This window comes from Cervus elaphus, chromosome 13 (genome assembly GCF_910594005.1).
Source record: "Cervus elaphus chromosome 13, mCerEla1.1, whole genome shotgun sequence".
NCBI lineage: Eukaryota > Metazoa > Chordata > Mammalia > Artiodactyla > Cervidae > Cervus > Cervus elaphus.
This window is the reverse complement of record NC_057827.1, coordinates 11,148-38,708: the sequence shown is the minus strand read 5'-3', so window position 1 is coordinate 38,708 and position 27,561 is coordinate 11,148.

Genomic DNA, 27,561 nt, shown 5'->3' with positions numbered 1-27,561 from the left:
AGGAATACCACCTTACCACAAGCACCTCAAGAGGAGGCTTCTCTCAGCTCTAGGTATGTGAGAGGGACCCTGAGTTTGCGGCCTCAAGTGGAATGGACATCGCGATGCCCTGACTCGAAATAAGGCCGGATATCCCTGCAGTGACTTGAATGCAGGATCGTCTTGCATCTCCCAAGACGAAAGGGTGTCGGAATCCCCTGTGGAGACCACAGAGAAAGACCTAGTTCCCCACCTCATCGCGACAGGAGGCCTCAAATCCTTTGAAAACTGCAGAGGTATGCGGAGATCAGTGCCTCCAAAGGAGACGATGCCTGACTCCTCGTGAAACTTGATAGGAGACCCAGGATTCCTGTGGCACGTGGAAAGGGACCCTTGGTCTCCCGTCTCAGCTGGAGAGGCGTCCCAATTGCCCTGCAAATCCTCGAGGAGAATCCCGAGTTGTCCCTCGCAACTAGGCAGGAGTCCTGACATGGCTGAACACACACGTGGGTGGAAGGGCCATCCCCGTCGTAACTCGAGAATATACCCCAGGTTCCCGCCGCAACTCGAGAAAAACCATGAGACTTCCCCCTCGCCGCGAGATGAGGCCCGATTCCCCTGCACTGCGTGCAGAGCAATTCCGTGTTGCACATCACACATGAAAGGAGCCTTGATTTCCTTGATGGCACTCCATAGAAACCCCAAGAACACTGTTTCAAGGCTAGAGGGATCCTGAGGTCACTGTAGCAACAGGAAAGAGCTCCGTGGACCAAGAATCAACACGAGATGAGAGGTTAGTCCCTGGCTTCGACTCCTGAGGAATACCACCTTACCACAAGCACCTCAAGAGGAGGCTTCTCTCAGCTCTAGGTATGTGAGAGGGACCCTGAGTTTGCGGCCTCAAGTGAAATGGACACCGCGATGCCCTGACTCGAAATAAGGCCGGTATCCCTGCAGTGACTGGAATGCAGGCTCGTCTTGCCTCTCCCAGGACGAAAGGATGTCTGAATCCCCTGTGGAGACCACAGAGAAAGACTTAGTTCCCCACCTCATCGCGACCGATAGCCTCACATTCTTTGAAAACTCCAGAGGTACGCGGAGATCAGTGCCTCCAAAGGAGACGATGCCTGACTCCTCGTGAAACTTGATAAGAGTCCCAGGATTCCTGTGGCACGTGGAAAGGGACCCTTGGTCTCCCGCCTCAGCTGGAGAGGCGTTCCAATTGCCCTGCCAAGCCTCGAGGACAATCCCGAGTTGTCCCTGGCAACTAGGCAGGAGTCCTGACGTGGCTGAACAAACACGTGGGTGGAAGGGCCATCCCCGTCGTAACTCGAGAATATACCCCAGGTTCCCGCCGCAACTCGAGAAAAACCATGAGACTTCCCCCTCGATGCGAGATGAGGCCCGATTCCCCTGTACTGCGTGCAGAGCAATTCCGTCTTGCACATCACACATGAAAGGAGCCTTGATTTCCTTCATGGCACTCCAGAGAAACCGCAAGAACCCTGTTTCAAGGCTAGAGGGATCCTGAGGTCACTGTAGCAACAGGAAAGAGCTCCGTGGACCAAAAATCAACTCGAAAAGAGAGGTTAGTCCCTGGCTTCGACTCCAGAGGAATACCACCTTACCACAAGCACCTCAAGAGGAGGCTTCTCTCAGATCTAGGTATGTGAGAGGGACCATGAGTTTGCGGCCTCAAGTGGAATGGACACCGCGATGCCCTGACTCGAAATAAGGCCGGATATCCCTGCAGTGACTGGAATGCAGGCTTGTCTTGCATCTTCCAAGACGAAAGGCTGTCTGAATCCCCTGTGGAGACCACAGAGAAAGACCTAGTTCCCCACCTCATTGCGACAGGAGGCCTCAAATCCTTTGAAAACTCCAGAGGTATGCGGAGATCAGTGCCTCCAAAGGAGACGATGCCTGACTCCTCGTGAAACTTGATAGGAGACCCAGGATTCCTGTGGCACGTGGAAAGGGACCCTTGGTCTCCCGTCTCAGCTGGAGAGGCGTCCCAATTGCCCTGCAAAGCCTCGAGGAGAATCCCGAGTTGTCCCTCGCAACTAGGCAGGAGTCCTGACATGGCTGAACACACACGTGTGTGAAAGGGCCATCCCCGTCGTAACTCGAGAATATACCCCAGGTTCCCGCCGCAACTCGAGAAAAGCCATGAGACTTCCCCCTCGCCGCGAGATGAGGCCCGATTCCCCTGCACTGCGTGCAGAGCAATTCCGTGTTGCACATCACACATGAAAGGAGCCTTGATTTCCTTGATGGCACTCCAGAGAAACCCCAAGAACACTGTTTCAAGGCTAGAGGGATCCTGAGGTCACTGTAGCAACACGAAAGAGCTCCGTGGACCAAGAATCAAGACGAGATGAGAGGTTAGTCCCTGGCTTCGACTCCTGAGGAAAACCACCTTACCACAAGCACCTCAAGAGGAGGCTTCTCTCAGCTCTAGGTATGTGAGAGGGATCCTGAGTTTGCGGCCTCAAATGGAATGGACACCGCGATGCCCTGACTCGAAATAAGGCCGGATATCCCTGCAGTGACTTGAATGCAGGCTCGTCTTGCATCTCCCAAGAAGAAAGGATGTCTGAATCCCCTGTGGAGACCACAGAGAAAGACCTAGTTCCCCACCTCATCGCGACCGGAGGCCTCACATCCTTTGAAAACTCCAGAGGTACGCGGAGATCAGTGCCTCCAAAGGAGACGATGCCTGACTCCTCGTGAAACTTGATAGGAGTCCCAGGATTCCTGTGGCACGTGGAAAGGGACCCTTGGTCTCCCGCCTCAGCTGGAGAGGCGTTCCAATTGCCCTGCCAAGCCTCGAGGAGAATCCCGAGTTGTCCCTCGCAACTAGGCAGGAGTCCTGACGTGGCTGAACAAACACGTGGGTGGAAGGGCCATCCCCGTCGTAACTCGAGAATATACCCCAGGTTCCCGCCGCAACTCGAGAAAAACCATGAGACTTCCCCCTCGATGCGAGATGAGGCCCGATTCCCCTTAACTGCGTGCAAAGCAATTCCGTCTTGCACATCACACATGAAAGTAGCCTTGATTTCCTTGATGGCACTCCAGAGAAACCCCAAGAACACTGTTTCAAGGATAGAGGGATCCTGAGGTCACTGAAGCAACACGAAGAACTCTGTGGACCAAAAATCAACTCGAAAAGTGAGGTTAGTCCCTGGATTCGTCTCCAAGGAATACCACCTTACCACAAGCACCTCAAGAGGAGGCTTCTCTCAGCTCTAGGTATGTGAGAGGGACCCTGAGTTTGTGGCCTCAAGTGGAATGGACACCGCGATGCCCTGACTCGAAATAAGGCCGGATATCCCTGCAGTGACTGGAATGCAGGCTCGTCTTGCATCTCCCAGGACGAAAGGATGTCTGAATCCCCTGTGGAAAGCACAGAGAAAGACTTAGTTCCCCACCTCATCGCGACCGATAGCCTCACATCCTTTGAAAACTCCAGAGGTACGCGGAGATCAGTGCCTCCAAAGGAGACGATGCCTGACTCCTGGTGAATCTTGATAGGAGTCCCAGGATTCCTGTGGCACTTGGAAAGGGACCCTTGGTCTCCCGCCTCAGCTGGAGAGGCATCCCAATTGCCCTGCCAAGCCTCGAGGAGAATCCCGAGTTGTCCCTCGCAACTAGGCAGGAGTCCTGACGTGGCTGAACAAACACGTGGGTGGAAGGGCCATCCCCGTCGTAACTCGAGAATATACCCCAGGTTCCCGCCGCAACTCGAGAAAAACCATGAGACTTCCCCCTCGCCGCGAGATGAGGCCCGATTCCCCTGTACTGCATGCAGAGCAATTCCGTCTTCCACATCACACATGAAAGGAGCCTTGATTTCCTTGATGGCACTCCAGAGAACCCCCAAGAACACTGTTTCAAGGATAGAGGGATCCTGAGGTCACTGTAGCAACACGAAAGAACTCTGTGCACCAAAAATCAACTCGAAAAGAGAGGTTAGTCCCTGGATTCGTCTCCAGAGGAATACCACCTTACCACAAGCACCTCAAGAGGAGGCTTTTCTCAACTTTAGGTATGTGAGAGGGACCCTGAGTTTGCGGCCTCAAGTGGAATGGACACCGCGATGCCCTGACGCGAAATAAGGCTGGATATCCCTGCAGTGACTTGAATGCAGGCTCGTCTTGCATCTACCAAGATGAAAGGATGTCTGAATCCCCTGTGGAGACCACAGAGAAAGACCTAGTTCCCCACCTCATCGCGACCGGAGGCCTCACATCCTTTGAAAACTCCAGAGGTACGCGGAGATCAGTGCCTCCAAAGGAGACGATGCCTGACTCCTCGTGAAACTTGATAGGAGTCCCAGGATTCCTGTGGCACGTGGAAAGGGACCCTTGGTCTCCCGCCTCAGCTGGAGAGGCGTCCCAATTGCCCTGCCAAGCCTCGAGGAGAATCCCGAGTTGTGTCTCGCAACTAGGCAAGAGTCCTGACGTCGCTGAACAAACACGTGTGTGGAAGGGCCATCCCCGTCGTAACTCGAGAATATACCCCAGGTTCCCGCCGCAACTCGAGAAAAACCATGAGACTTCCCCCTCGCCGCGAGATGAGGCCCGATTCCCCTGCACTGCGTGCAGAGCAATTCTGTGTTGCACATCACACATGAAAGGAGCCTTGATTTCCTTCATGGCACTCCAGAGAAACCCCAAGAACACTGTTTCAAGGCTAGAGGGATCCTGATGTCACTGTAGCAACACGAAAGAGCTCCATGGACCAAAAATCAACTCGAGATGAGAGGTTAGTCCCTGGCTTCGACTCCAGAGGAATACCACCTTACCACAAGCACCTCAAGAGGAGGCTTCTCTCAGCTCTAGGTATGTGAGAGGGACCCTGAGTTTGCGGTCTCAAGTGGAATGGACACCGCGATGCCCTGACTCGAAATAAGGCCGGATATCCCTGCAGTGACTGGAATGCAGGCTCGTCTTGCATCTCCCAAGACGAAAGGGTGTCTGAATCCCCTGTGGAGACCACAGAGAAAGACCTAGTTCCCCACCTCATCGCGACAGGAGGCCTCAAATCCTTTGAAAACTCCAGAGGTATGCGGAGATCAGTGCCTCCAAAGGAGACGATGCCTGACTCCTCGTGAAACTTGATAGGAGACCCAGGATTCCTGTGGCACGTGGAAAGGGACTCTTGGTCTCCCGCCTCAGCTGGAGAGGCGTCCCAATTGCCCTGCAAAGCCTCGAGGAGAATCCCGAGTTGTCCCTCGCAACTAGGCAGGAGTCCTGACATGGCTGAACACACACGTGTGTGGAAGGGCCATCCCCGTCGTAACTCGAGAATATACCCCAGGTTCCCGCCGCAACTCGAGAAAAACCATGAGACTTCCCCCTCGCCGCGAGATGAGGCCCGATTCCCCTGTACTGCGTGCAGAGCAATTCCGTCTTGCACATCACACATGAAAGGAGCCTTGATTTCCTTGATGGCACTCCAGAGAAACCCCAAGAACACTGTTTCAAGGATAGAGGGATCCTGAGGTCACTGTAGCAACACGAAAGAACTCTGTGGACCAAAAATCAACTCGAAAAGAGAGGTTAGTCCCTGGATTCGTCTCCAGAGGAATACCACCTTACCACAAGCACCTCAAGAGGAGGCTTCTCTCAGCTCTAGGTATGTGAGAGGGACCCTGAGTTTGCGGCCTCAAGTGGAATGGACACCGCGATGCCCTGACTCGAAATAAGGCCGGGTATCCCTGCAGTGACTTCAATGCAGGCTCGTCTTGCATCTCCCAGGACGAAAGGATGTCTGAATCCCCTGTGGAAAGCACAGAGAAAGACTTAGTTCCCCACCTCATCGCGACCGATAGCCTCACATCCTTTGAAAACTCCAGAGGAACGCGGAGATCAGTGCCTCCAAAGGAGACGATGCCTGACTCCTCGTGAAACTTGATAGGAGTCCCAGGATTCCTGTGGCAATTGGATAGGGACACTTGGTCTCCCGCCTCAGCTGGAGAGGCGTCCCAATTGCCCTGCCAAGCCTCGAGGATAATCCAGAGTTGTCCCTCGCAACTAGGCAGGAGTCCTGACGTCGCTGAAGAAACACGTGGGTGGAAGGGCCATCCCCGTCGTAACTCGAGAATATACCCCAGGTTCCCGCCGCAACTCGAGAAAAACCATGAGACTTCCCCCTCGCCGCGAGATGAGGCCCGATTCCCCTGCACTGCGTGCAGAGCAATTCCGTGTTGCACATCACACATGAAAGGAGCCTTGATTTCCTTCATGGCACTCCAGAGAAACCCCAAGAACACTGTTTCAAGGCTAGAGGGATCCTGAGGTCACTGTAGCAACACGAAAGAGCTCCGTGGACCAAAAATCAACTCGAGATGAGAGGTTAGTCCCTGGCTTCGACTCCAGAGGAATACCACCTTACCACAAGCACCTCAAGAGGAGGCTTCTCTCAGCTCTAGGTATGTGAGAGGGACCCTGAGTTTGTGGCCTCAAGTGGAATGGACACCGCGATGCCCTGACGCGAAATAAGGCCGGATATCCCTGCAGTGACATGAATGCAGGCTCGTCTTGTATCTCCCAAGAAGAAAGGATGTCTGAATCCCCTGTGGATACCACAGAGAAAGACCTAGTTCCCCACCTCATCGCGACCGGAGGCCTCACATCCTTTGAAAACTCCAGAGGTACGCGGAGATCAGTGCCTCCAAAGGAGACGATGAATGACTCCTCGTGAAACTTGATAGGAGTCCCAGAATTCCTGTGGCACGTGGAAAGGGACCCTTGGTCTCCCGCCTCAGCTGGAGAGGCGTCCCAATTGCCCTGCCAAGCCTCGAGGAGAATCCCGAGTTGTCCCTCGCAACTAGGCAGGAGTCCTGACATGGCTGAACACACACGTGGGTGGAAGGGCCATCCCCGTCGTAACTCGAGAATATACCCCAGGTTCCCGCCGCAACTCGAGAAAAACCATGAGACTTCCCCCTCGGCGCGAGATGAGACCCGATTCCCCTGCACTGCGTGCAGAGCAATTCCGTGTTGCACATCACACATGAAAGGAGCCTTGATTTCCTTGATGGCACTCCAGAGAAAACCCAAGAACACTGTTTCAAGGCTAGAGGGACCCTGAGGTCACTGTAGCAACACGAAAGAGCTCCGTGGACCAAGAATCAACAAGAGATGAGAGTTTAGTCCCTGGCTTCGACTCCAGAGGAATACCACCTTACCACAAGCACCTCAAGAGGAGGCTTCTCTCAGCTCTAGGTATGTGAGAGGGACCCTGAGTTTGCGGCCTTAAGTGGAATGGACACCGCGATGCCCTGACGCGACATAAGGCTGGATATCCCTGCAGTGACTTGAATGCAGGCTCGTCTTGCATCTCCCAAGATGAAAGGATGTCTGAATCCCCTGTGGAGACCACAGAGAAACACCTAGTTCCCCACCTCATCGCGACCGGAGGCCTCACATCCTTTCAAAACTCCAGAGGTACGCGGAGATCAGTGCCTCCAAAGGAGACGATGCCTGACTCCTCGTGAAACTTGATAGGAGTCCCAGGATTCTTGTGGCACGTGGAAAGGGACCCTTGGTCTCCCGCCTCAGCTGGAGAGGCATCCCAATTGCCCTGCCAAGCCTCGAGGAGAATCCCGAGTTGTCCCTCGCAACTAGGCAGGAGTCCTGACGTGGCTGAACAAACACGTGGGTGGAAGGGCCATCCCCGTCGTAACTCGAGAATATACCCCAGGTTCCCGCCGCAACTCGAGAAAAACCATGAGACTTCCCCCTCGATGCGAGATGAGGCCCGATTCCCCTGTACTGCATGCAGAGCAATTCCGTCTTCCACATCACACATGAAAGGAGCCTTGATTTCCTTGATGGCACTCCAGAGAACCCCCAAGAACACTGTTTCAAGGATAGAGGGATCCTGAGGTCACTGTAGCAACACGAAAGAACTCTGTGCACCAAAAATCAACTCGAAAAGAGAGGTTAGTCCCTGGATTCGTCTCCAGAGGAATACCACCTTACCACAAGCACCTCAAGAGGAGGCTTTTCTCAACTTTAGGTATGTGAGAGGGACCCTGAGTTTGCGGCCTCAAGTGGAATGGACACCGCGATGCCCTGACGCGAAATAAGGCTGGATATCCCTGCAGTGACTTGAATGCAGGCTCGTCTTGCATCTACCAAGATGAAAGGATGTCTGAATCCCCTGTGGAGACCACAGAGAAAGACCTAGTTCCCCACCTCATCGCGACCGGAGGCCTCACATCCTTTGAAAACTCCAGAGGTACGCGGAGATCAGTGCCTCCAAAGGAGACGATGCCTGACTCCTCGTGAAACTTGATAGGAGTCCCAGGATTCCTGTGGCACTTGGAAAGGGACCCTTGGTCTCCCGCCTCAGCTGGAGAGGCGTCCCAATTGCCTTGCCAAGCCTCGAGGAGAATCCCGAGTTGTGTCTCGCAACTAGGCAAGAGTCCTGACGTCGCTGAACAAACACGTGTGTGGAAGGGCCATCCCCGTCGTAACTCGAGAATATACCCCAGGTTCCCGCCGCAACTCGAGAAAAACCATGAGACTTCCCCCTCGCCGCGAGATGAGGCCCGATTCCCCTGCACTGCGTGCAGAGCAATTCTGTGTTGCACATCACACATGAAAGGAGCCTTGATTTCCTTCATGGCACTCCAGAGAAACCCCAAGAACACTGTTTCAAGGCTAGAGGGATCCTGAGGTCACTGTAGCAACACGAAAGAGCTCCATGGACCAAAAATCAACTCGAGATGAGAGGTTAGTCCCTGGCTTCGACTCCAGAGGAATACCACCTTACCACAAGCACCTCAAGAGGAGGCTTCTCTCAGCTCTAGGTATGTGAGAGGGACCCTGAGTTTGCGGTCTCAAGTGGAATGGACACCGCGATGCCCTGACTCGAAATAAGGCCGGATATCCCTGCAGTGACTGGAATGCAGGCTCGTCTTGCATCTCCCAAGACGAAAGGGTGTCTGAATCCCCTGTGGAGACCACAGAGAAAGACCTGGTTCCCCACCTCATCGCGACAGGAGGCCTCAAATCCTTTGAAAACTCCAGAGGTATGCGGAGATCAGTGCCTCCAAAGGAGACGATGCCTGACTCCTCGTGAAACTTGATAGGAGACCCAGGATTCCTGTGGCACGTGGAAAGGGACTCTTGGTCTCCCGCCTCAGCTGGAGAGGCGTCCCAATTGCCCTGCAAAGCCTCGAGGAGAATCCCGAGTTGTCCCTCGCAACTAGGCAGGAGTCCTGACATGGCTGAACACACACGTGTGTGGAAGGGCCATCCCCGTCGTAACTCGAGAATATACCCCAGGTTCCCGCCGCAACTCGAGAAAAACCATGAGACTTCCCCCTCGCCGCGAGATGAGGCCCGATTCCCCTGTACTGCGTGCAGAGCAATTCCGTCTTGCACATCACACATGAAAGGAGCCTTGATTTCCTTGATGGCACTCCAGAGAAACCCCAAGAACACTGTTTCAAGGATAGAGGGATCCTGAGGTCACTGTAGCAACACGAAAGAACTCTGTGGACCAAAAATCAACTCGAAAAGAGAGGTTAGTCCCTGGATTCGTCTCCAGAGGAATACCACCTTACCACAAGCACCTCAAGAGGAGGCTTCTCTCAGCTCTAGGTATGTGAGAGGGACCCTGAGTTTGCGGCCTCAAGTGGAATGGACACCGCGATGCCCTGACTCGAAATAAGGCCGGGTATCCCTGCAGTGACTTCAATGCAGGCTCGTCTTGCATCTCCCAGGACGAAAGGATGTCTGAATCCCCTGTGGAAAGCACAGAGAAAGACTTAGTTCCCCACCTCATCGCGACCGATAGCCTCACATCCTTTGAAAACTCCAGAGGAACGCGGAGATCAGTGCCTCCAAAGGAGACGATGCCTGACTCCTCGTGAAACTTGATAGGAGTCCCAGGATTCCTGTGGCAATTGGATAGGGACACTTGGTCTCCCGCCTCAGCTGGAGAGGCGTCCCAATTGCCCTGCCAAGCCTCGAGGATAATCCAGAGTTGTCCCTCGCAACTAGGCAGGAGTCCTGACGTCGCTGAAGAAACACGTGGGTGGAAGGGCCATCCCCGTCGTAACTCGAGAATATACCCCAGGTTCCCGCCGCAACTCGAGAAAAACCATGAGACTTCCCCCTCGCCGCGAGATGAGGCCCGATTCCCCTGCACTGCGTGCAGAGCAATTCCGTGTTGCACATCACACATGAAAGGAGCCTTGATTTCCTTCATGGCACTCCAGAGAAACCCCAAGAACACTGTTTCAAGGCTAGAGGGATCCTGAGGTCACTGTAGCAACACGAAAGAGCTCCGTGGACCAAAAATCAACTCGAGATGAGAGGTTAGTCCCTGGCTTCGACTCCAGAGGAATACCACCTTACCACAAGCACCTCAAGAGGAGGCTTCTCTCAGCTCTAGGTATGTGAGAGGGACCCTGAGTTTGTGGCCTCAAGTGGAATGGACACCGCGATGCCCTGACGCGAAATAAGGCCGGATATCCCTGCAGTGACATGAATGCAGGCTCGTCTTGTATCTCCCAAGAAGAAAGGATGTCTGAATCCCCTGTGGATACCACAGAGAAAGACCTAGTTCCCCACCTCATCGCGACCGGAGGCCTCACATCCTTTGAAAACTCCAGAGGTACGCGGAGATCAGTGCCTCCAAAGGAGACGATGAATGACTCCTCGTGAAACTTGATAGGAGTCCCAGAATTCCTGTGGCACGTGGAAAGGGACCCTTGGTCTCCCGCCTCAGCTGGAGAGGCGTCCCAATTGCCCTGCCAAGCCTCGAGGAGAATCCCGAGTTGTCCCTCGCAACTAGGCAGGAGTCCTGACATGGCTGAACACACACGTGGGTGGAAGGGCCATCCCCGTCGTAACTCGAGAATATACCCCAGGTTCCCGCCGCAACTCGAGAAAAACCATGAGACTTCCCCCTCGGCGCGAGATGAGACCCGATTCCCCTGCACTGCGTGCAGAGCAATTCCGTGTTGCACATCACACATGAAAGGAGCCTTGATTTCCTTGATGGCACTCCAGAGAAAACCCAAGAACACTGTTTCAAGGCTAGAGGGACCCTGAGGTCACTGTAGCAACACGAAAGAGCTCCGTGGACCAAGAATCAACAAGAGATGAGAGTTTAGTCCCTGGCTTCGACTCCAGAGGAATACCACCTTACCACAAGCACCTCAAGAGGAGGCTTCTCTCAGCTCTAGGTATGTGAGAGGGACCCTGAGTTTGCGGCCTTAAGTGGAATGGACACCGCGATGCCCTGACGCGACATAAGGCTGGATATCCCTGCAGTGACTTGAATGCAGGCTCGTCTTGCATCTCCCAAGATGAAAGGATGTCTGAATCCCCTGTGGAGACCACAGAGAAACACCTAGTTCCCCACCTCATCGCGACCGGAGGCCTCACATCCTTTCAAAACTCCAGAGGTACGCGGAGATCAGTGCCTCCAAAGGAGACGATGCCTGACTCCTCGTGAAACTTGATAGGAGTCCCAGGATTCTTGTGGCACGTGGAAAGGGACCCTTGGTCTCCCACCTCAGCTGGAGAGGCGTTCCAATTGCCCTGCCAAGTCTCGAGGAGAATCCCGAGTTGTCCCTCGCAACTAGGCAGGAGTCCTGACGTGGCTGAAGAAACACGTGGGTGGAAAGGCCATCCCCGTCGTAACTCGAGAATATACCCCAGGTTCCCGCCGCAACTCGAGAAAAACCATGAGACTTCCCCCTCGATGCGAGATGAGGCCCGATTCCCCTGTACTGCGTGCAGAGCAATTCCGTCTTGCACATCACACATGAAAGGAGCCTTGATTTCATTGATGGCACTCCAGAGAAACCCCAAGAACACTGTTTCAAGGATAGAGGGATCCTGAGGTCACTGTAGCAACACGAAAGAACTCTGTGGACCAAAAATCAACTCGAAAAGAGAGGTTAGTCCCTGGATTCTTCTCCAGAGGAATACCACCTTACCACAAGCACCTCAAGAGGAGGCTTCTCTCAGCTCTAGGTATGTGAGAGGGACCCTGAGTTTGCGGCCTCAAGTGGAATGGACACCGCGATGCCCTGACTCGAAATAAGGCCGGATATCCCTGCAGTGACTTCAATGCAGGCTCGTCTTGCATCTCCCAGGACGAAAGGATGTCTGAATCCCCTGTGGAAAGCACAGAGAAAGATTTAGTTCCCCACCTCATCGCGACCGATAGCCTCACATCCTTTGAAAACTCCAGAGGTACGCGGAGATCAGTGCCTCCAAAGGAGACGATGCCTGACTCCTCGTGAAACTTGATAGGAGTCCCAGGATTCCTGTGGCACTTGGAAAGGGACACTTGGTCTCCCGCCTCAGCTGGAGAGGCGTCCCAATTGCCCTGCCAAGCCTCGAGGAGAATCCAGAGTTGTCCCTCGCAACTAGGCAGGAGTCCTGACGTCGCTGAAGAAACACGTGGGTGGAAGGGCCATCCCCGTCGTAACTCGAGAATATACCCCAGGTTCCCGCCGCAACTCGAGAAAAATCATGAGACTTCCCCCTCGATGCGAGATGAGGCCCGATTCCCCTGCACTGCGTGCAGAGCAATTCCGTGTTGCACATCACACATGAAAGGAGCCTTGATTTCCTTGATGGCACTCCAGAGAAACCCCAAGAACACTGTTTCAAGGCTAGAGGGATCCTGAGGTCACTGTAGCAACACGAAAGAGCTCCGTGGACCAAAAATCAACACGAGATGAGAGGTTAGTCCCTGGCTTCGACTCCTGAGGAATACCACCTTACCACAAGCACCTCAAGAGGAGGCTTCTCTCAGCTCTAGGTATGTGAGAGGGACCCTGAGTTTGCGGCCTCAAGTGGAATGGACACCGCGATGCCCTGACGCGAAATAAGGCTGGATATCCCTGCAGTGACTTGAATGCAGGCTCGTCTTGCATCTCCCAAGATGAAAGGATGTCTGAATCCCCTGTGGAGACCACAGAGAAAGACCTAGTTCCCCACCTCATCGCGACCGGAGGCCTCACATCCTTTGAAAACTCCAGAGGTACGCGGAGATCAGTGCCTCCAAAGGAGACGATGCCTGACTCCTCGTGAAACTTGATAGGAGTCCCAGGATTCCTGTGGCACGTGGAAAGGGACCCTTGGTCTCCCGCCTCAGCTGGAGAGGCATCCCAATTGCCTTGCCAAGCCTCGAGGAGAATCCCGAGTTGTGTCTCGCAACTAGGCAAGAGTCCTGACTTGGCTGAACAAACACGTGTGTGGAAGGGCCATCCCCGTCGTAACTGGAGAATATACCCTAGGTTCCCGCCGCAACTCGAGAAAAACCATGAGACTTCCCCCTCGCCACGAGATGAGGCCCGATTCCCCTGCACTGCGTGCAGAGCAATTCCGTGTTGCACATCACACATGAAAAGAGCCTTGATTTCCTTGATGGCACTCCAGAGAAACCCCAAGAACACTGTTTCAAGGCTAGAGTGATCCTGAGGTCACTGTAGCAACACGAAAGAGCTCCGTGGGCCAAAAATCAACTCGAGATGAGAGGTTAGTCCCTGGCTTCGACTCCTGAGGAATACCACCTTACCACAAGCACCTCAAGAGGAGGCTTCTCTCAGCTCTAGGTATGTGAGAGGGACCCTGAGTTTGCGGCCTCAAGTGGAATGGACACCGCGATGCCCTGACTCGAAATAAGGCCGGATATCCCTGCAGTGACTTCAATGCAGGCTCGTCTTGCATCTCCCAGGACGAAAGGATGTCTGAATCCCCTGTGGAAAGCACAGAGAAAGACTTAGTTCCCCACCTCATCGCGACCGAGAGCGTCACATCCTTTGAAAACTCCAGAGGTACGCGGAGATCAGTGCCTCCAAAGGGGACGATGCCTGACTCCTCGTGAAACTTGATAGGAGTCCCAGGATTCCTGTGGCACTTGGAAAGGGACACTTGGTCTCCCGCCTCAGCTGGATAGGCGTCCCAGTTGCCCTGCCAAGCCTCGAGGAGAATCCAGAGTTGTCCCTCGCAACTAGGCAGGAGTCCTGACGTCGCTGAAGAAACACGTGGGTGGAAGGGCCATCCCCGTCGTAACTCGAGAATATACCCCAGGTTCCCGCCGCAACTCGAGAAAAACCATGAGACTTTCCCCTCGCCGCGAGATGAGGCCCGATTCCCCTGCACTGCGTGCAGAGCAATTCCGTGTTGCACATCACACATGAAAGGAGCCTTGATTTCCTTCATGGCACTCCAGAGAAACCCCAAGAACACTGTTTCAAGGCTAGAGGGATCCTGAGGTCACTGTAGCAACACGAAAGAGCTCCGTGGACCAAAAATCAACTCGAGATGAGAGGTTAGTCCCTGGCTTCGACTCCTGAGGAATACCACCTTACCACAAGCACCTCAAGAGGAGGCTTCTCTCAGCTCTAGGTATGTGAGAGGGATCCTGAGTTTGTGGCCTCAAGTGGAATGGACACCGCGATGCCCTGACTCGAAATAAGGCCGGATATCCCTGCAGTGACTTGAATGCAGGCTCGTCTTGCATCTCCCAAGAAGAAAGGATGTCTGAATCCCCTGTGGAGACCACAGAGAAAGACCTAGTTCCCCACCTCATCGCGACCGGAGGCCTCACATCCTTTGAAAACTCCAGAGGTACGCGGAGATCAGTGCCTCCAAAGGAGACGATGCCTGACTCTTCGTGAAACTTGATAGGAGTCCCAGGATTCTTGTGGCACGTGGAAAGGGGCCCTTGGTCTCCCGCCTCAGCTGGAGAGGCGTTCCAATTGCCCTGCCAAGCCTCGAGGAGAATCCCGAGTTGTCCCTCGCAACTAGGCAGGAGTCCTGACGTGGCTGAACAAACACGTGGGTGGAAGGGCCATCCCCGTCGTAACTCGAGAATATACCCCAGGTTCCCGCCGCAACTCGAGAAAAACCATGAGACTTCCCCCTCGATGGGAGATGAGGCCCGATTCCCCTGTACTGCGTGCAGAGCAATTCCGTCTTGCACATCACACATGAAAGGAGCCTTGATTTCCTTGATGGCACTCCAGAGAAACCCCAAGAACACTGTTTCAAGGATAGAGGGATCCTGAGGTCACTGTAGCAACACGAATAACTCTGTGGACCAAAAATCAACTCGAAAAGAGAGGTTAGTCCCTGGATTCGTCTCCAGAGGAATACCACCTTACCACAAGCACCTCAAGAGGAGGCTTCTCTCAGCTCTAGGTATGTGAGAGGGACCCTGAGTTTGCGGCCTCAAGTGGAATGGACACCGCGATGCCCTGACTCGAAATAAGGCCGGATATCCCTGCAGTGACTTCAATGCAGGCTCGTCTTGCATCTCCCAGGACGAAAGGATGTCTGAATCCCCTGTGGAAAGCACAGAGAAAGACTTAGTTCCCCACCTCATCGCGACCGATAGCCTCACATCCTTTGAAAACTCCAGAGGTACGCGGAGATGAGTGCCTCCAAAGGAGACGATGCCTGACTCCTCGTGAAACTTGATAGGAGTCCCAGGATTCCTGTGGCACTTGGAAAGGGACAGTTGGTCTCCCGCCTCAGCTGGAGAGGCGTCCCAATTGCCCTGCCAAGCCTCGAGGAGAATCCAGAGTTGTCCCTCGCAACTAGGCAGGAGTCCTGACGTCGCTGAACAAACACGTGGGTGGAAGGGCCATCCCCGTCGTAACTCGAGAATATACCCCAGGTTCCCGCCGCAACTCGAGAAAAACCATGAGACTTCCCCCTCGCCGCGAGATGAGGCCCGATTCCCCTGCACTGCGTGCAGAGCAATTCCGTGTTGCACATCACACATGAAAGGAGCCTTGATTTCCTTCATGGCACTCCAGAGAAACCCCAAGAACACTGTTTCAAGGCTAGAGGGATCCTGAGGTCACTGTAGCAACACGAAAGAGTTCCGTGGACCAAAAATCAACTCGAGATGAGAGGTTAGTCCCTGGCTTCGACTCCAGAGGAATACCACCTTACCACAAGCAACTCAAGAGGAGGCTTCTCTCAGCTCTAGGTATGTGAGAGGGACCCTGAGTTTGCGGCCTCAAGTGGAATGGACACCGCGATGCCCTGACGCGAAATAAGGCTGGATATCCCTGCAGTGACTTGAATGCAGGCTCGTCTTGCATCTCCCAGGACGAAAGGATGTCTGAATCCCCTGTGGAGACCACAGAGAAAGACCTAGTTCCCCACCTCATCGCGACCGGAGGCCTCACATCCTTTGAAAACTCCAGAGGTACGCGGAGATCAGTGCCTCCAAAGGAGACGATGCCTGACTCTTCGTGAAACTTGATAGGAGTCCCAGGATTCCTGTGGCACGTGGAAAGGGACCCGTGGTCACCCGCCTCAGCTGGAGAGGCGTCCCAATTGCCTTGCCAAGCCTCGAGGAGAATCCCGAGTTGTGTCTCGCAACTAGGCAAGAGTCCTGACGTGGCTGAACAAACACGTGTGTGGAAGGGCCATCCCCGTCGTAACTCGAGAATATACCCCAGGTTCCCGCCGCAACTCGAGAAAAACCATGAGACTTCCCTCTCGCCGCGAGATGAGGCCCGATTCCCCTGCACTGCGTGCAGAGCAATTCTGTGTTGCACATCACACATGAAAGGAGCCTTGATTTCCTTCATGGCACTCCAGAGAAACCCCAAGAACACTGTTTCAAGGCTAGAGGGATCCTGAGGTCACTGTAGCAACACGAAAGAGCTCCGTGGGCCAAAAATCAACTCGAGAAGAGAGGTTAGTCCCTGGCTTCGACTCCAGAGGAATACCACCTTACCACAAGCACCTCAAGAGGAGGCTTCTCTCAGCTCTAGGTATGTGAGAGGAACCCTGAGTTTGCGGCCTCCAGTGCAATGGACACCGCGATGCCCTGACTCGAAATATGGCCGGATATCCCTGCAGTGACTGGAATGCAGGCTCGTCTTGCATCTCCCAAGACGAAAGGGTGTCTGAATCCCCTGTGGAGACCACAGAGAAAGACCTAGTTCCCCACCTCATCGCGACAGGAGGCCTCAAATCCTTTGAAAACTCCAGAGGTATGCGGAGATCAGTGACTCCAAAGGAGACGATGCCTGACTCCTCGTGAAACTTGATAGGAGACCCAGGATTCCTGTGGCACGTGGAAAGGGACCCTTGGTCTCCCGTCTCAGCTGGAGAGGCGTCCCAATTGCCCTGCAAAGCCTCGAGGAGAATCCCGAGTTGTCCCTCGCAACTAGGCAGGAGTCCTGACGTTGCTGAAGAAACACGTGGGTGGAAGGGCCATCCCCGTCGTAACTCGAGAATATACCCCAGGTTCCCGCCGCAACTCGAGAAAAACCATGAGACTTCCCCCTCGCCGCGAGATGAGGCCCGATTCCCCTGCACTGCGTGCAGAGCAATTCCGTGTTGCACATCACACATGAAAGGAGCCTTGATTTCCTTGATGGCACTCCAGAGAAACCCCACGAACACTGTTTCAAGGCTAGAGGGTTCCTGAGGTCACTGTAGCGACACGAAAGAGCTCCGTGGACCAAGAATCAACATGAGATGAGAGGTTAGCCCCTGGCTTCGACTCCTGAGGAATACCACCTTACCACAAGCACCTCAAGAGGAGGCTTCTCTCAGCTCTAGGTATGTGAGAGGGATCCTGAGTTTGCGGCCACAAGTGGAATGGACATCGCGATGCCCTGAGTCGAAATAAGGCCGGATATCCCTGCAGTGACTTCAATGCAGGCTCGTCTTGCATCTCCCAAGAAGAAAGGATGTCTGAATCCCCTGTGGAGACCACAGAGAAACACCTAGTTCCCCACCTCATCGCGACCGGGGGCCTCACATCTTTTGAAAACTCCAGAGGTACGTGGAGATCAGTGCCTCCAAAGGAGACGATGCCTGACTCCTCGTGAAACTTGATAGGAGTCCCAGGATTCTGGTGGCACGTGGAAAGGGACCCTTGGTCTCCCGCCTCAGCTGGAGAGGCGTTCCAATTGCCCTGCCAAGCCTCGAGGAGAATCCCGAGTTGTCCCTCGCAACTAGGCAGGAGTCCTGACGTGGCTGAACAAACACGTGGGTGGAAGGGCCATCCCCGTCGTAACTCGAGAATATACCCCAGGTTCCCGCCGCAACTCGAGAAAAACCATGAGACTTCCCCCTCGATGCGAGATGGGGCCCGATTCCCCTGTACTGCGTGCAGAGCAATTCCGTCTTGCACATCACACATGAAAGGAGCCTTGATTTCCTTGATGGCACTCCAGAGAAACCCCAAGAACACTGTTTCAAGGCTAGAGGGATCCTGAGGTCACTGTAGCAACACGAAAGAGCTCCGTGGACCAAAAATCAACTCGAGATGAGAGGTTAGTCCCTGGCTTCGACTCCTGAGGAATACCACCTTACCACAAGCACCTCAAGAGGAGGCTTCTCTCAGCTCTAGGTATGTGAGAGGGATCCTGAGTTTGTGGCCTCAAGTGGAATGGACACCGCGATGCCCTGACTCGAAATAAGGCCGGATATCCCTGCAGTGACTTGAATGCAGGCTCGTCTTGCATCTCCCAAGAAGAAAGGATGTCTGAATCCCCTGTGGAGACCACAGAGAAAGACCTAGTTCCCCACCTCATCGCGACCGGAGGCCTCACATCCTTTGAAAACTCCAGAGGTACGCGGAGATCAGTGCCTCCAAAGGAGACGATGCCTGACTCTTCGTGAAACTTGATAGGAGTCCCAGGATTCTTGTGGCACGTGGAAAGGGGCCCTTGGTCTCCCGCCTCAGCTGGAGAGGCGTTCCAATTGCCCTGCCAAGCCTCGAGGAGAATCCCGAGTTGTCCCTCGCAACTAGGCAGGAGTCCTGACGTGGCTGAACAAACACGTGGGTGGAAGGGCCATCCCCGTCGTAACTCGAGAATATACCCCAGGTTCCCGCCGCAACTCGAGAAAAACCATGAGACTTCCCCCTCGATGCGAGATGAGGCCCGATTCCCCTGTACTGCGTGCAGAGCAATTCCGTCTTGCACATCACACATGAAAGGAGCCTTGATTTCCTTGATGGCACTCCAGAGAAACCCCAAGAACACTGTTTCAAGGATAGAGGGATCCTGAGGTCACTGTAGCAACACGAATAACTCTGTGGACCAAAAATCAACTCGAAAAGAGAGGTTAGTCCCTGGATTCGTCTCCAGAGGAATACCACCTTACCACAAGCACCTCAAGAGGAGGCTTCTCTCAGCTCTAGGTATGTGAGAGGGACCCTGAGTTTGCGGCCTCAAGTGGAATGGACACCGCGATGCCCTGACTCGAAATAAGGCCGGATATCCCTGCAGTGACTTCAATGCAGGCTCGTCTTGCATCTCCCAGGACGAAAGGATGTCTGAATCCCCTGTGGAAAGCACAGAGAAAGACTTAGTTCCCCACCTCATCGCGACCGATAGCCTCACATCCTTTGAAAACTCCAGAGGTACGCGGAGATGAGTGCCTCCAAAGGAGACGATGCCTGACTCCTCGTGAAACTTGATAGGAGTCCCAGGATTCCTGTGGCACTTGGAAAGGGACAGTTGGTCTCCCGCCTCAGCTGGAGAGGCGTCCCAATTGCCCTGCCAATCCTCGAGGAGAATCCAGAGTTGTCCCTCGCAACTAGGCAGGAGTCCTGACGTCGCTGAACAAACACGTGGGTGGAAGGGCCATCCCCGTCGTAACTCGTGAATATACCCCAGGTTCCCGCCGCAACTCGAGAAAAACCATGAGACTTCCCCCTCGCCGCGAGATGAGGCCCGATTCCCCTGCACTGCGTGCAGAGCAATTCCGTGTTGCACATCACACATGAAAGGAGCCTTGATTTCCTTGATGGCACTCCAGAGAAACCCCAAGAACACTGTTTCAAGGCTAGAGGGATCCTGAGGTCACTGTAGCAACACGAAAGAGCTCCGTGGGCCAAAAATCAACTCGAGATGAGAGGTTAGTCCCTGGCTTCGACTCCAGAGGTATACCACCTTACCACAAGCACCTCAAGAGGAGGCTTCGCTCAGCTCTAGGTATGTGAGAGGGACCCTGAGTTTGCGGCCTCAAGTGGAATGGACACCGCGATGCCCTGACTCGAAATAAGGCCGGATATCCCTTCAGTGACTGGAATGCAGGCTCGTCTTGCATCTCCCAAGAAGAAAGGGTGTCTGAATCCCATGTGGAGACCACAGAGAAAGACCTAGTTCCCCACATCATCGCGACAGGAGGCCTCAAATCCTTTGAAAACTCCAGAGGTATGCGGAGATCAGTGCCTCCAAAGGAGACGATGCCTGACTCCTCGTGAAACTTGATAGGAGACCCAGGATTCCTGTGGCACGTGGAAAGGGACCCTTGGTCTCCCGTCTCAGCTGGAGAGGCGTCCCAATTGCCCTGCAAAGCCTCGAGGAGAATCCAGAGTTGTCCCTCGCAACTAGGCAGGAGTCCTGACATGGCTGAACACACACGTGTGTGGAAGGGCCATCCCCGTCGTAACTCGAGAATATACCCCAGGTTCCCGCCGCAACTCGAGAAAAACTATGAGACTTCCCCCTCCCCGCGAGATGAGGCCTGATTCCCCTGCACTGCGTACAGAGCAATTCCGTCTTGCACATCACACATGAAAGGAGCCTTGATTTCCTTCATGGCACTCCAGAGAAACCCCAAGAACACTGTTTCAAGGCTAGAGGGATCCTGAGGTCACTGTAGCAACACGAAAGAGCTCCGTGGACCAAGAATCAACACGAGATGAGAGGTTAGTCCCTGGCTTCGACTCCAGAGGAATACCACCTTACCACAAGCACCTCAAGAGGAGGCTTCTCTCAGCTCTAGGTATGTGAGAGGTACCCTGAGTTTGCGGCCTCAAGTGGAATGGACACCGCGATGCCCTGACTCAAAATAAGGCCGGATATCCCTGCAGTGACTTGAATGCAGGCTCGTCTTGCATCTCCCAAGATGAAAGGATGTCTGAATCCCCTGTGGAGACCACAGAGAAAGACCTAGTTCCTCACCTCATCACGACCGGAGGCCTCACATCCTTTGAAAACTCCAGAGGTACGCGGAGATCAGTGCCTCCAAAGGAGACGATGCCTGACTCCTTGTGAAACTTGATAGGAGTCCCAGGATTCCTGTGGCACTTGGAAAGGGACCCTTGGTCTCCCGCCTCAGCTGGAGAGGCGTCCCAATTGCCCTGCCAAGCCTCGAAGAGAATCCCGAGTTGTGTCTCGCAACTAGGGAAGAGTCCTGACGTGGCTGAACAAACACGTGTGTGGAAGGGCCATCCCCGTCGTAACTCGAGAATATACCCCAGGTTCCCGCCGCAACTCGAGAAAAACAATGAGACTTCCCCCTCGCCGCGAGATGAGGCCCGATTCCCCTGCACTGCGTGCAGAGCAATTCTGTGTTGCACATCACACATGAAAGGAGCCTTGATTTCCTTGATGGCACTCCAGAGAAACCCCAAGAACACTGTTTCAAGGCTAGAGGGATCCTGAGGTCACTGTAGCAACACGAAAGAGCTCCGTGGACCAAAAATCAACTCGAGATGAGAGGTTAGTCCCTGGCTTCGACTCCAGAGGAATACCACCTTACCACAAGCACCTCAAGAGGAGGCTTCTCTCAGCTCTAGGTATGTGAGAGGGACCCTGAGTTTGCGGCCTCAAGTGGAATGGACACCGCGATGCCCTGACTCGAAATAAGGCCGGATATCCCTGCAGTGACTGGAATGCAGGCTCGTCTTGCATCTCCCAAGAAGAAAGGATGTCTGAATCCCCTGTGGAGACCACAGAGAAACACCTAGTTCCCCACCTCATCGCGACCGGAGGCCTCACATCCTTTGAAAACTCCAGAGGTACGCGGAGATCAGTGCCTCCAAAGGAGACAATGCCTGACTCCACGTGAAACTTGATAGGAGTCCCAGGATTCTTGTGGCACGTGGAAAGGGACCCTTGGTCTCCCGCCTCAGCTGGAGAGGCGTCCCAATTGCCCTGCCAAGCCTCGAGGAGAATCCCGAGTTGTCCCTCGCAACTAGGCAGGAGTCCTGACGTGGCTGAACAAACACGTGTGTGGAAGGGCCATCCCCGTCGTAACTCGAGAATATACCCCAGGTTCCCGCCGCAACTCGAGAAAAACCATGAGACTTCCCCCTCGATGTGAGATGAGGCCCGATTCCCCTGTACTGCGTGCAGAGCAATTCCGTCTTGCACATCACACATGAAAGGAGCCTTGATTTCCTTGATGGCACTCCAGAGAAACCCCAAGAACACTGTTTCAAGGATAGAGGGATCCTGAGGTCACTGTAGCAACACGAAAGAACTCTGTGGACCAAAAATCAACTCGAAAAGAGAGGTTAGTCCCTGGATTCGTCTCCAGAGGAATACCACCTTACCACAAGCACCTCAAGAGGAGGCTTCTCTCAGCTCTAGGTATGTGAGAGGGACCCTGAGTTTGCGGCCTCAAGTGGAATGGACACCGCGATGCCCTGACTCGAAATAAGGCCAGATATCCCTGCAGTGACTTCAATGCAGGCTCGTCTTGCATCTCCCAGGAGGAAAGGATGTCTGAATCCCCTGTGGAAAGCACAGAGAAAGACTTAGTTCCCCACCTCATCGCGACCGATAGCCTCACATCCTTTGAAAACTCCAGAGGTACGCGGAGATCAGTGCCTCCAAAGGAGACGATGCCTGACTCCTCGTGAAACTTGATAGGAGTCCCAGGATTCCTGTGGCACTTGGAAAGGGACACTTGGTGTCCCGCCTCAGCTGGAGAGGCGTCCCAATTGCCCTGCCAAGCCTCGAGGAGAATCCAGAGTTGTCCCTCGCAACTAGGCACGAGTCCTGACGTCGCTGAAAAAACACGTGGGTGGAAGGGCCATCCCCGTCGTAACTCGAGAATATACCCCAGGTTCCCGCCGCAACTCGAGAAAAACCATGAGACTTCCCCCTCGCCGCGAGATGAGGCCCGATTCCCCTGCACTGCGTGCAGAGCAATTCCGTGTTGCACATCACACATGAAAGGAGCCTTGATTTCCTTGATGGCACTCCAGAGAAACCCCAAGAACACTGTTTCAAGGCTAGAGGGATCCTGAGGTCACTGTAGCAACACGAAAGAGCTCCGTGGGCCAAAAATCAACTCGAGATGAGAGGTTAGTCCCTGGCTTCGACTCCAGAGGAATACCACCTTACCACAAGGACCTCAAGAGGAGGCTTCTCTCAGCTCTAGGTATGTGAGAGGGACCCTGAGTTTGCGGCCTCAAGTGTAATGGACACCGCGATGCCCTGACTCGAAATAAGGCCGGATATCCCTGCAGTGACTGGAATGGAGGCTCGTCTTGCATCTCCCAAGACGAAAGGGTGTCTGAATCCCCTGTGGAGACCACAGAGAAAGACCTAGTTACCGACCTCATCGCGACAGGAGGCCTCAAATCCTTTGAAAACTCCAGAGGTATGCGGAGATCAGTGCCTCCAAAGGAGACGATGCCTGACTCCTCGTGAAACTTGATAGGAGACCCAGGATTCCTGTGGCACGTGGAAAGGGACCCTTGGTCTCCCGTCTCAGCTGGAGAGGCGTCCCAATTGCCCTGCAAAGCCTCGAGGAGAATCCCGAGTTGTCCCTCACAACTAGGCAGGAGTCCTCACATGGCTGAACACACACGTGTGTGGAAGGGCCATCCCCGTCGGAACTCGAGAATATACCCCAGGTTCCCGCCGCAACTCGAGAAAAACCATGAGACTTCCCCCTCGCCGCGAGATGAGGCCCGATTCCCCTGCACTGCGTGCAGAGCAATTCTGTGTTGCACATCACACATGAAAGGAGCCTTGATTTCCTTCATGGCACTCCAGAGAAACCCCAAGAACACTGTTTCAAGGCTAGAGGGATCCTGAGGTCACTGTAGCAACACGAAAGAGCTCCGTGGACCAAAAATCAACTCGAGATGAGAGGTTAGTCCCTGGCTTCGACTCCAGAGGAATACCACCTTACCACAAGCAACTCAAGAGGAGGCTTCTCTCAGCTCTAGGTATGTGAGAGGGACCCTGAGTTTGCGGCCTCAAGTGGAATGGACACCGCGATGCCCTGACTCGAAATAAGGCCGGATATCCCTGCAGTGACTTGAATGCAGGCTCGTCTTGCATCTCCCAAGAAGAAAGGATGTCTGAATCCCCTGTGGAGACCACAGAGAAACACCTAGTTCCCCACCTCATCGCGACCGGAGGCCTCACATCCTTTGAAAACTCCAGAGGTACGCGGAGATCAGTGCCTCCAAAGGAGACGATGCCTGACTCCTCGTGAAACTTGATAGGAGTCCCAGGATTCTTGTGGCACGTGGAAAGGGACACTTGGTCTCCCGCCTCAGGAGGAGAGGCGTCCCAATTGCCCTGCCAAGCCTCGAGGAGAATCCCGAGTTGTCCCTCGCAACTAGGCAGGAGTCCTGACGTGGCTGAACAAACACGTGGGTGGAAGGGCCATCCCCGTCGTAACTCGAGAATATACCCCAGGTTCCCGCCGCAACTCGAGAAAAACCATGAGACTTCCCCCTCGATGTGAGATGAGGCCCGATTACTGCGTGCAGAGCAATTCCGTCTTGCACATCACACATGAAAGGAGCCTTGATTTCCTTCATGGCACTCCAGAGAAACCCCAAGAACACTGTTTCAAGGAGTAGAGGGATCCTGAGGTCACTGTAGCAACACGAAAGAACTCTGTGGACCAAAAATCAACTCGAAAAGAGAGGGTTAGTCCCTGGATTCGTCTCCAGAGGAATACCACCTTACCACAAGCACCTCAAGAGGAGGCTTCTCTCAGCTCTAGGTATGTGAGAGGGACCCTGAGTTTGCGGCCTCAAGTGGAAATGGACACCGCGATGCCCTGACTCGAAATAAGGCCGGATATCCCTGCAGTGACTTCAATGCAGGCTCGTCTTGCATCTCCCAGGATGAAAGGATGTCTGAATCCCCTGTGGAAAGCACAGAGAAAGACTTAGTTCCCCACCTCATCGCGACCGATAGCCTCACACCCTTTGAAAACTCCAGAGGTACGCGGAGATCAGTGCCTCCAAAGGAGACGATGCCTGACTCCCTCGTGAAACTTGATAGGAGTCCCAGGATTCCTGTGGCACTTGGAAATGGGACACTTGGTCTCCCGCCTCAGCTGGAGAGGCGTCCCAATTGCCCTGCCAAGCCTCGAGGAGAATCCAGAGTTGTCCCCTCGCAACTATGGCAGGAGTCCTGACGTCGCTGAAAAAACACGTGGGTGGAAGGGCCATCCCCGTCGTAACTCGAGAATATACCCCAGGTTCCCGCCGCAACTCGAGAAAAACCATGAGACTTCCCCCTCGCCGCGAGATGAGGCCAGATTCCCCTGCACTGCGTGCAGAGCAATTCCGTGTTGCACATCACACATGCAAGGAGCCTTGATTTCCTTGATGGCACTCCAGAGAAACCCCAAGAACACTGTTTCAAGGCTAGAGGGATCCTGAGGTCACTGTAGCAACACGAAAGAGCTCCGTGGGGCCAAAAATCAACTCGAGATGAGAGGTTAGTCCCTGGCTTCGACTCCAGAGGAATACCACCTTACCACAAGCACCTCAAGAGGAGGCTTCTCTCAGCTCTAGGTATGTGAGAGGGACCCTGAGTTTGCGGCCTCAAGTGGAATGGACACCGCGATGCCATGACGCGAAATAAGGCTGGATATCCCTGCAGTGACTTGAATGCAGGCTCGTCTTGCATCTCCCAAGATGAAAGGATGTCTGAATCCCCTGGGGGAGACCACAGGAGAAAGACCTAGTTCGCCACCTCATCGCGACCGGAGGCCTCACATCTTTGAAAACTCCAGAGGTATGCGGAGATCAGTGCCTCCAAAGGAGACGATGCCTGACTCCTCGTGAAACTTGATAGGAGTCCCAGGATTCCTGTGGCACGTGAAAAGGGGACTCTTGGTCTCCCGCCTCAGCTGGAGAAGCGTCCCAATTGCCTTGCCAAGCCTCGAGGAGAATCCCGAGTTGTTGTCTCGCAACTAGGCAAGAGTCCTGACGTGGCTGAACAAACACGTGTGTGGAAGGGCCATCCCCGTCGTAACTCGAGAATATACCCCAGGTTCCCGCCGCAACTCGAGGAAAAACCATGAGACTTCCCCCTCGCCGCGAGATGAGGCCCGATTCCCCTGCACTGTGTGCAGAGCAATTCTGTGTTGCACATCACACATGAAAGGAGCCTTGATTTCCTTGATGGCACTCCAGAGAAACCCCAAGAACACTGTTTCAAGGCTAGAGGGATCCTGAGGTCACTGTAGCAACACGAAAGAGCTCCGTGGACCAAAAATCAACTCGAGATGAGAGGTTAGTCCCTGGCTTCGACTCCAGAGGAATACCACCTTACCACAAGCACCTCAAGAGGAGGCTTCTCTCAGCTCTAGGTATGTGAGAGGGACCCTGAGTTTGCGGCCTCAAGTGGAATGGACACTGCGATGCCCTGACTCGAAATAAGGCCGGATATCCCTGCAGTGACTGGAATGCAGGCTCGTCTTGCATCTCCCAAGACGAAAGGGTGACTGAATCCCCTGTGGAGACCACAGAGAAAGACCTAGTTCCCCACCTCATTGCGACAGGAGGCCTCAAATCCTTTGAAAACTCCAGAGGTATGCGGAGATCAGTGCCTCCAAAGGAGACGATGCCTGACTCCTCGTGAAACTTGATAGGAGTCCCAGGATTCCTGTGGCACGTGGAAAGGGACCCTTGGTCTCCCGTCTCAGCTGGAGAGGCGTCCCAATTGCCCTGCAAAGCCTCGAGGAGAATCCAGAGTTGTCCCTCGCAACTAGGCAGGAGTCCTGACATGGCTGAACACACACGTGTGTGGAAGGGGCCATCCCCGTCGTAACTCGAGAATATACCCCAGGTTCCCGCCGCAACTCGAGAAAAACCATGAGACTTCCCCCTCGCCGCGAGATGAGGCCCGATTCCCCTGCACTGCGTGCAGAGCAATTCTGTCTTGCACATCACACATGAAAGGAGCCTTGATTTCCCTCATGGCACTCCAGAGACACCCCAAGAACACTGTTTCAAGGCTAGAGGGATCCTGAGGTCACTGTAGCAACACGAAAGAGCTCCGTGGGCCAAAAATCAACTCGAGATGAGAGGTTAGTCCCTGGCTTCGACTCCAGAGGAATACCACCTTACCACAAGCACCTCAAGAGGAGGCTTCTCTCAGCTCTAGGTATGTGAGAGGGACCCCTGAGTTTGCGGCCTCAGTGGAATGGACACCCGCGATGCCCTGACTCGAAATAAGGCCGGATATCGCTGCAGTGACTGGAATGCAGGCTCGTCTTGCATCTCCCAAGACGAAAGGGTGTCTGAATCCCCTGTGGAGACCACAGAGAAAGACCTAGTTCCCGACTCATCACGCGACAGGAGGGCCCTCAAATCCTTTGAAAACTCCAGAGGTATGCGGAGATCAGTGCCTCCAAAGGAGACGATGCCTGACTCCTCGTGAAACTTGATAGGAGACCAGGATTCCTGTGGCACGTGGAAAGGGACCCTTGGGTCTCCCCGTCTCAGCTGGAGAGGCGTCCCCATTTGCCTGCAAAGCCTCGAGGAGAATCCCGAGTTGTCCCTCGCAACTAGGCAGGAGTCCTCACATGGCTGAACACACACCGTGTG